This window comes from Gekko japonicus, unplaced genomic scaffold, assembly GCF_001447785.1.
Source record: "Gekko japonicus isolate JY-2015 unplaced genomic scaffold, Gekko_japonicus_V1.1 scaffold1096, whole genome shotgun sequence".
Classification (NCBI taxonomy): domain Eukaryota; kingdom Metazoa; phylum Chordata; class Lepidosauria; order Squamata; family Gekkonidae; genus Gekko; species Gekko japonicus.
In genome coordinates this window covers 406,084-414,594 of record NW_015161985.1, presented here as the reverse complement: position 1 = coordinate 414,594, position 8,511 = coordinate 406,084, and positions in this window count along the sequence as shown.

The window sequence follows — 8,511 nt, the reverse complement described above, 5'->3', positions numbered from 1 at the left end:
TCTTTCCCTCCTTCTTCCCTTCTCTCTCTTTCTTTCCCTTCTTTTTTCCTTCCCTCTTTCCTTCTCTCTTTTTATCCCCTTCCTTCTCTTTCTTTCCCTCTTTCCTTCCTTCCTTTCTTCTCTCTACTCTCTCTCTCTTTCCTTTCCTCTTTCCTCCTTCTGCAGCCCAACTCTAGTGAGAAGGGTTTAACTTCACTCCCCCCCCCCCCCCGCAGGCGGCTGGGGAAGGGAAGGGGAGCCTTTTGAAGATGCCTCCCCCCTTTTGCTTCCCCTTCTGACATCACTTCTGGTGATGTCAGAGGGCGTGGCATATGCTAATGAGCTATTATGCTAATAGCCTAGTAGCTCACTAGCAAACCTTATGCAAATAAGCTCCTGCAGCTCTTTTTCTACAAAAAGACCCCTGCTGAAAACTGACTGTTCCCCAAAGGCTGGCTGCAAGAAACTGAAGTCGAAGGCATGTCCTTCTTCAGAAACGGGGCCTGTCACGTCAAACGTTCAAGTTTTAAATCACCGCCAAAGCCAGCAAAGCCATAAAGTGATACAAGCAACAATAAAATAAAGGGTAAAACACAATTTGAACCTGTGGGCACTTTTGGAATTCTGACACCACATGGCGGGCACATCCACGAAAACGGCTGCCACCAAAGGTGCAGCCAGCCACCAAATAGTTGCCGTGCATTTACACAACAAAGATCCTTGTGTTGTGGTGGCAGCTGCTGCCAAAGCAACCTTAAAAAACGACGACAACTGGCACAACCAATCAAACCTCTCATGGCCAATCAGAAGCCTTGCCGGGCAAAAGCCCCACCTGGCCCCTGGTTAAACAGGAAGCGACTTTCGGGTTAAACAGGAAGTGACACTGGACGCTCTAGCATTCTCCAGAAACTCTATGGTAAAACCCTAGAGTTTTTGATGTCACTTCTGCATGCATGGAGAGGGACATCAGTGCGTCCCTGGTGACATCATTACATCATTATGTCACTGGCGAGGGTCCCCCTCGATAAGTCTCCGACTTTTGGACTTGAAGCCACGTGTCTTTTGGTAAATTTTCTTTGAAAAGGGATAGCAGGGTAAGATGAATTCAAGCCGTCTCTTCCAAGGCATGGTTTCCGGGCTCTCTGCCTTCCTTCCCCCAGCCCCAGTCCATCTTTTGTAAGATAAAAGACAGTTTCGTAAGCCGAAAGACAGCGGTTCTCAAAGTGTCACAGGGTTTGGCACAAGCAGTTTCACCAGAACAAGGTCGCCTCTTGAGTAAACATCCGTGGGCATCCCAACCCCCGTACACATGTGACAGTTCTTTTGAAATGCAGACACAGTTGAGAGTAGGAGCCTGTCACTCAGGATTTTCTCAGTGTCCGAGTCAAGGCAATTTAAATCCATGGCAAAACAGCATACAAATAACCAGTGTTCCCTCTAAGCTGAGTTAGTGTGAGCTAGCTCACAGTTTTTTAGCCTCTGGCTCACACATTTTTGTCTTCGCTCAGGAAGGATGGCTCCAGAACAAATTAATTTATGCAGTAGTTGAATCACTCACTCACAACTTTAATGCCAGTTGCTCACAAAGTAGAAATTTTGCTCACAAGACTCCACAGCTTAGAGGGAACATTGCAAATAACCCAGGCCAACAGCAGGCTGAAATAGGGCTGCCAAGTGTCTTACCTGGAGCATGTCGTAATTCCCTGAACCACTTGCACCTGGCTGGATGACCTTGGGCAAGCTGCAGTTCTGATAAGAGCTGTTCTTGAAAAAAGAGCCGTTTCTGTTAAGAGCTCTCTCAGCCCCACCTACCTTACAGGGTGTCTGTTGAGGGGAGCGGAAGGGAAAGGAGTTTGTAAGCCACTCTGAGACACCTTTGGGTGGTGAAGGGCTGGGTATAAATCCAATCTCCTCCTCCTCCTCCTCTTCTTCTTCTTCTAATGGAGCCTCTTCTACTGCATTTCTAATTCTGGATTTATGTTCAATCACACCGGTACTAATAGCCTTCATAGACAATCCTACATACAAGAGATCACATTCACATTTGATGAGATGTATTACCCGCTTTGTGGCACAATTGGTAAACCAATTTAAATCTTTTTTGAAAGTTAGGCAAGGTCAGTCTATCTGTCTCCCATGCTTGTGGGCATACTGAACATGACAGGCATTTATGGTTTCCTTTGGATATAATACTCCTTTTTAAAGGGGTAAGGTAATCAGACCGTATTAATATATTTCTAAAGCTCTTAGTCTTCCTAAACCCCACACACAGACCATCTGAGCACCCTGGAATGTCACTGACAATATGCCAGTGTTTCAAAAGTATCGCCTTGATTCTCTGTGCACATGGTGTAAATTCCAATTCACATTGAACCAGTTTGGGGCAGTGGTTAGGAGCGTGGACTCTAATCTGGGGAAACCAGGTTTGATTCACCGCTTCTTCACATGCAACTGCTGGTGTGACCTTGGGTCAGTTACAAGTTCTCTCAGAGTGGGTCTCTCAAGAGTGTTTTTCAAAGGAGCTCTCTCAGTTTCACCTACCTCACAGGGTGTTGTGGGGAGGGGGAGGGAAAGGAATTTGTAAGCCGCTCTGAGACTCCAAGTGAAGTTTGGCATATAAATCCAATCTCCTCCTCCTCCTCCTCTTATTCTTCCTACACTTAGTTGAAAATAACTCTCCCCAATTAATTGTCCTTACTCTCTGTATACCATTATTCACAACGGTAAGTGGATACCCGCGATTCTGAAATTGTAAACTCATCCTGCTACACGCCAGATTGAAATCTGATTCCAAGGCAGAATTCCTTTTAGCATGTAACAACTGTTCAAAAGGAATATTTTGCCTTAAGTGTCTAGGATGATAAGATCTGTAAGGTAAATAGGTATTACGATCTGTACTTCCAGCATATGTTTAGTCCTATAGTTTAGTCTTTAGTCCTATAGATGGTAGTGTCCAAAAACATGCTGCTATCTCTGTTATAGTAGCTAGTAAACTTAATAGTATCATGAACTTGATTTAGCCGATTAACAAACTAGTCTGTAATCTGAACATTACCTGTATCAAAGAGATATCGTCTATAAAATGCTTATAAACCTTAATGTGATCAAAAAAATGGATTAAACTCAGGATTACAAATACTCTTTCAAGTGCTCCCATAAGGACGTTTGCCAGAATCGGGGCTACAGCACTGCCCCTGGGGACTCCTCTAACCTGTAAATAAACATCATGTTCAAACCTAAAAAAAAATCCTTTCCCAAAATTAAATCAACTAAATCTAATGAGAAATGCGTTGGAGGATGTAACTGTCACATCACTTCTTGACAGCAATCTGATTTATCTCGTAAAACTATTGCTCCACCTTGATCTGCCTGTTCTATGACGATATTCTGGCCATGAGCCAAATCATGCAACACATATCCCTTTTAGATAAATTAAACGTGACTTCCCCCTGATTCTTCTGCAATCTCTCAATATCTGTTAATGCTTCTTTCTCAAAAATCTGAATCTCAGAATCATTTAGTTGAAGAACAAAAGTTGATTGAGGTTTATAAGATTATGCATGGGATAGAGGAGGTTGAGAAAGAAGTTCCTTTTCTCCCTTTCTCACAATACAAGAACTCGTGGGCACTCAATGGAATTGCTGAGTGGTCGGGTTAGAACGGATCAAAGGAAGTCCTTCTTCGCCCAAAGAGTGATTAACACATGGAATTCACTGCCACAGGAGGTGGTGGTGGCTACAAGCATGGGCAGCTTCAAGAGGGAATTGGATAAACATCTGGAGCAGAGGTCCATCAGTGGCTATAAGCCATGAGGTATAGATAGGAATTCTCAGGCTGGGGCAAGTGATGCTCTGTATTCTTGGTGCTTGGTGGGGGCAACAGTGGGAGGGCTACTAGTGTCCTGACCCCACTGATGGACCTCCTGGTGGCACCTGGTATTTTTGGCCACTTTGTGACAGTGTTGGACTGGATGAGCCATTGGCCTGATCCAACATTGGCTTCTCTTACGTTCTTATGATTTTTTTTAATTATGATATTTTATTATTGTATTCGTTATATTTATATTTATTATATTGAACCGTCTGGGATTTGCCAATTTTTCTTTTTTAACTTTAACATTCTAATGAGTTTAAATACAGCTATCTGGGTCTGAAATGCATCGTAATGGGGCGCGGGTACAAAACCCAACCTCAAATTGAGCACCCTACACTCATTTTCAGTTCAAGTTCTAGAAGAATTATTAAGAATTATGTTTTCCTCTGTCCCTTCCCTCTGAGACGATACTGAAAAAATTCCACCCATCTGCTCTGTTTAGTTTCCCTTTCCAATATGGGTCTAAAATTTCCTTCTTCCTCCCTATCAGTTGTATTATAATCAGATACTACCTCAAGGGTCAGCCTATGTAATTCTCCTATTTTCTAGTTGGACTTGAATAACTCCATTTGTATACTTTAGCCTGGGAGGTCCCAGCTCCTGCCAACCTAGCAGTTCGAAAGCAAGAAATTGCAAGGAGATAAATAGGTACCACTTCGGTGGGAAGGTAACAGCGTTCCGTGCGCCTTGGTGTTTAGTCATGCCGGCCACATGACCACGGAAACGTCTTCGGACACCGCTGGCTCTTCGGCTTTGAAACGGAGATGGGCACCGCCCCCTAGAGTCGGACTCGACTGGCTTTCAAGCAAGGGAAACCTTTACCTTTAATTTTATTTAAAAAAAAAAAAACAATTTTGTTAGGATATAATAATAAGTAACATTTTATGTCATATAACAAACTTTTCACATCCTTTTATCCAAATATCTCCCCCCTTTACCTTTAATCTTTACTATCCCTTTCAAATTTCTTTAATTTCATCTCTCTAGTCTCCCCCCCATTCATAGAATCATAGAATCATAGAATGTTAGAGTTGGAAGGGACCTTGCAGGTCATCTTGTCCAACCCCCTGCACTCTGCAGGAGCACAGCTGAAAGATAGCCCTACATACCTACAACATACCCGAAAGATGGTCGTCCAGCCTCCGCTTGAAAACGTCCAGCGAAGGAGCACCTGCTGCCTCCTGAGGCAGTCTGTTCCACTGCTCAACCACTCTTACAGTTCCGAAGTTTCTCCTAATATTTAGCCGGTATCGACTCCCTTGTCATTCCCACCCATTCAATCTAGTCTTGCAATCCGGAGCGAGAGAGACTAGATCCGCTCCATCTTGTACATGATGGCCCTTTGGCTATTTGAAGACTGCAACCATGTCCCCTCTAAGCCTTCTCTTTCCCAGGCTAAACAGACCCAACTCTTTCAGCCTTTCCTCATAAGACTTGGATTCCAACCCTCTCACCATCCTGGTTGCCCTCTTCTGGGCACGCTCGAGCTTGTCAACATCCTTCCTAAAATGTGGTGCCCCAAACTGGACACAGGACTCCAGGTGAGGCCTGACCATAGCAGAACAGAGCGGAACTACCACCTCCCGTGATCTGGACACAATGCTTCTGTTAATGCATCCTAAGATTGCATTCGCTTTCTTCACAGCCACATCGCACTGCAGGCTCATGTTTCGCTTGTGATCAACTAGAACACCCAGATCCCTTTCACATGTGCTGCTGTCAAGCCACGTCCCTCCCACTCTGTGCCTTTGATTTTTTTGTACCTAAGTGTAGGACTTTGCACTTCTCTCTATTGAAATTCATTTTATATGTCTCAGCCCACGGTTCCAGCCTATCATGTCTCTGTCTTCTTCAGAATTCGCAATCCTACCCAGCTTCCTGTCATCTGCGAATTTGATAAGCGATTGTTTGATATTCTCTTTAAACTGGTATTTCTGGCCACTGTGTGATACAGAGTGTTGGACTGGATGGGCCTTTGGCCTGATCCAACATTGGCATCTCTTATGTTCTTATGTTCTTAAATGCTCTCATTTTAATGTTAAAATCCCCATTAGGTGAAGATCCCTTTGATTTTTCCTCCATATCACTTATATCTGTATACAATTTCACTGTTTCCTGGGCCACTTGATCAGTAATGAAGAGCATCAGGTCAAAGGAACATTTGTTTTGCCATCTATTTGGAGAGCAACTTTGTTTTGCATAATCTACAAGCAACTTTGCGTCTTGCATCTTGGAACTGTGGAAGAAAATTGTATGTCTGTGGTAAACATTGCATGACTCGTGTCTTTGGCCCATTGGAGTATAGAATTTCCATGCCTTTATGCAGGGGTCATTTCCTGCGGGAGTGCACAGGGACGGAGCTCCGGAAGTAAGGAGCCCAGGGGGCGGGCACATGCAATAAGCCCCACCCCCTGCTCCCAGCAGCCCTCAGTCGGGCCACAAGGAGCAAGAAGCAGCCAGGTAAGTTGCAGAGGCCCCCCCGCCTTCAGGTACAAGCTCTCCCTCCTCTGTGAGGGCAGATCTGCACGTCTGCGCGTTCCCCCCTCCAATAGCTAGCAATCCACAACAGTCCAGTGGAGCCTGAGCAGTGGGTGTCGCCTTCTGACACACTTCTGGTGATGTCAGGGGGTGTGGCATATTCAAATGCTTATGAATTATGCTAATGAGCTTCTACCCAGAATGAAACTTTGTTGGTCTCAAAGGTACCCCTGGCACTCAGACTTTGAACCACCCCTTCGTTAGCACCACTAAGAATGCTGCCTTAAAAGAAAGAACCCATACCCTTCCTGTTGTATCGGCAAGGTTGTCTGATCCTCACGGGAAGTGACGGGAGATTTATATGGCGGGGGGTAGGTCCCTCGTTGAGAGCCAGTTTGGTGCAGTGGTTAGGAGCGCGTATTAATCTGGAAGAGCCGGGTTTGATTCCCCACGCCTCCACATGCAGCTGCTGGTGTGACCTCGGGTCAGTCACAAGTTCTCTCAGAGCTGTTCTCTTAAAACAAGGACAATCAGATTAAAAAATAGTTTTTATTCGAGAGCTATTGTTGCTTTAAATCCTGCATGAAATTGGAATTTGGGTGACATTGGTGGTTTAAGTTGCAATGTGAACCTTAAGGGAGTTATGGGATGGTTGAGAATGGTTGGGTGAGTGTATGAGTATGGTTGTAGATCACCGAATGATTGCACCTTTAATTTCGTTGTACTATGTACAATGACAATAAAGTATATTATTATTATTATTATTATGAATAAGACCTGTTGGGCAAGGTCGCCCAGCCCATGGTGGTCTGAGGCACACCAAATCCTTGCAGATGGCACTAGCTGGGTATCTAATCCTTGAAAATTACCCATTAAGGACTTGCTGATCAGCATCCTGTTCCCCCCTGATGCCTCAGAAGGCCCACAAAGGCCTGCTGTTATCCTTCCCCTCAGCAATTGGCAGGCAGAGGTATACTGCCTCTGAACGTGGAGGCTCTATTTAGCCATTATGGCTAACCACCTTTCATCTAATCCCCTTTGAAATACCTCTTAAGTGTCAGTGAGTGTCTCTGAAGGCCGAGGGCAGCTTCCTGGGGCTTCCCCACAGCATGGCTGCTTCCCTGAGTCACTGCCTGGCCCTGTGCCCAGCTTCAAAGGGCCCTCCTACACTGGGATTCATCTGTCATGTTGACGCAAGCTAATGAACGCTGAGCCAAGCCACAGCCAGCATGCAGCCGGTGGAGCAAGGAGTGGGAGCAAATATTTGGAGCATGAGGCCAGGTGGTGTTAAGAGTTCGAAGGGAGTCTTGGCCAGGAATGCTTGAGGACATGCCATTCAGATCCTGTGTTCTTTTTCAGTTTGGCCTAGTGCTTAAGAGTGGTCTGGGGAACCGGGTTTCATTCCCCACTCCTTCACATGCAGCCTTGGGCCAGGGTGACCTTGGGCCAGTCTCTCAGAATTCTCCCAGCCCCACCTGCCTCACAAGGTGCCCGTTATGGGGAGAGGAAATTGTAAGCCACTCTGAGATTCTGAGTGAAGGGCAGGGTATAAATCAAACTCTTCTTCTTCCTGAGGCAGAGGATTCCAGGGGCCCTTAATGTCTCATGACATTCCCTGTGGTATTATCCAAAGGGAAAATATTAGGCCCTAGCTCCCATGGACGTGGTAAACTTACGCTTGGGCTGTATCATGTCAGGATGCAGGGGACTGAGTAGTCTTCCCTGGCAGGTAGAATTTATTTACTGTATTTCTACCCACCTTTCTCCCCACCAGGGACTCCAAAGCAGCTTACATCATTCTCCCCACCTTCATTTTATCCTTACAACAACCCCGCTAGGTGGGTTATGCTGAGTGTGTCTGACTTGCCAGAGGTCAACCATTAATCTTCCATGGCAGAGTTGGGGATTTAAACATCGGTCTTTCAGATCCTGGTCTGACATTCTAACTAGGAAATTAACATCAGGGAGAAGGCCTCACCGCCGCTGCCGTCTCCTTCCCGGAGCCGGCAGGCAGGCCGGGCGGGCGGGGGAAGCCGGGCCTCACCTCCGCCGCGTCCTCCTCCCCGGAGCCGGCAGGCAGGGGGGGGGTGACACCGGCCTCGCCGCCGCCGCGGGGAGATGGGGGGATGGAGGAGACGGAGCTCTTCTCCCCCCTCCCCCGCGAGTATCGCGGGCCCTCCT